Source organism: Haplochromis burtoni, unplaced genomic scaffold (assembly GCF_018398535.1).
Source record: "Haplochromis burtoni strain Fernald_Lab_line unplaced genomic scaffold, NCSU_Asbu1 Contig_7342, whole genome shotgun sequence".
NCBI classification, from domain to species: Eukaryota; Metazoa; Chordata; class Actinopteri; order Cichliformes; family Cichlidae; genus Haplochromis; species Haplochromis burtoni.
Genome location: NW_024589698.1, coordinates 1 through 1,025, shown reverse-complemented (window position 1 = coordinate 1,025; position 1,025 = coordinate 1). Strand labels below are relative to the sequence as shown.

At 36.2% G+C, this 1,025-nt stretch overlaps 1 long non-coding RNA gene across 1 annotated transcript; it reads left to right on the top strand.

Moving 5' to 3' along the window:
* LOC121814069 lies at window positions 1–612 on the top strand. The gene is made up of 2 exons (XR_006054042.1): window positions 1–60; window positions 165–612. It is a non-coding gene; the product is annotated as an uncharacterized LOC121814069 (long non-coding RNA).
* The last annotated feature ends 413 nt before the right edge of the window (window positions 613–1,025 follow it).

The following is a 1,025-nucleotide window of genomic DNA, read 5'->3' as shown; positions in this document are numbered from 1 at the left end:
CTTTTATTCCTGCCATACGTCTTCAAGGAGAAACTGGATCTCTTTGTCATACTTGGAGAGGTGTGTGTATTAAAATATTTAGTCTATATAAAAGGAAAACAAATGTATCTTTTGTTAAGAGACTAAGATATTGCTTTCCTCTACCTTCTCTTTTGACTTCAAAGGTTCATCCTAAAACCCCCTATCCAACTGTTCAGCTACTTCATGAAGACTGGAAACCAGTGTTCTCCAGAAGCGCTCCAAACATTGTGAAGTTGGATGGCAGTGAAGTGTGCAGAAGCTCGTGTATTTTTGAAGGAATCATCTCTTTTTTCTGTTTATATTTTGTCTTCAACCTTGCTTACCCAAAACATCTGAAGAACACCCTGATTTTTCTCCAAAAGTACATTGTGAAAATAGATGAGGGTGAGGACCGGCCTCTGCCAATCACAGTCACCAGACAAATAAATCTTCTGTATTGACCACCATGCCATTGATAGTGAATGGACGTTGCTAAAACCTGGACAGGAAATTGATGTTGCAGCTTATGACACATACTCTGTTGATAACAGTTTGTATGTAACAGTTAAGCAATGTATTTAAGAAGGTAATAAATGTGACAAGTATTTTTGACTTTGTATCTTCAATTTTTCAAATCTTGAGAGGAAAAATATAGGAAATCTGTGTGTAGATACTGAACCTTTAGAAAGACATTTTTGTACTCCTTTTAAGGGTTCTTTTTTGTACTTTATACTAAGGGTACAACTTTGCCCTTTAAAGTACAGGTTTGACGTGTAAAAGGTACAAATTACAAGGGTACAAATAAGTACCCACAGTTTAGGGTACAGAACGGTACCTTAGAGGGTACCACCCCAGTGACAAGCCATTGTACCCCTATAGGTACATTTCTGTACTTTAATTTCTGAGTGTGCACTCTACCAAGTTTACCATGGCAATTTATCATAACAAAAAGTGAAATGATTATGACCTCATTAAAGTCATAGACTGGAACAAAGTGTATGTGTGTATAAAATATTAGGTATAAT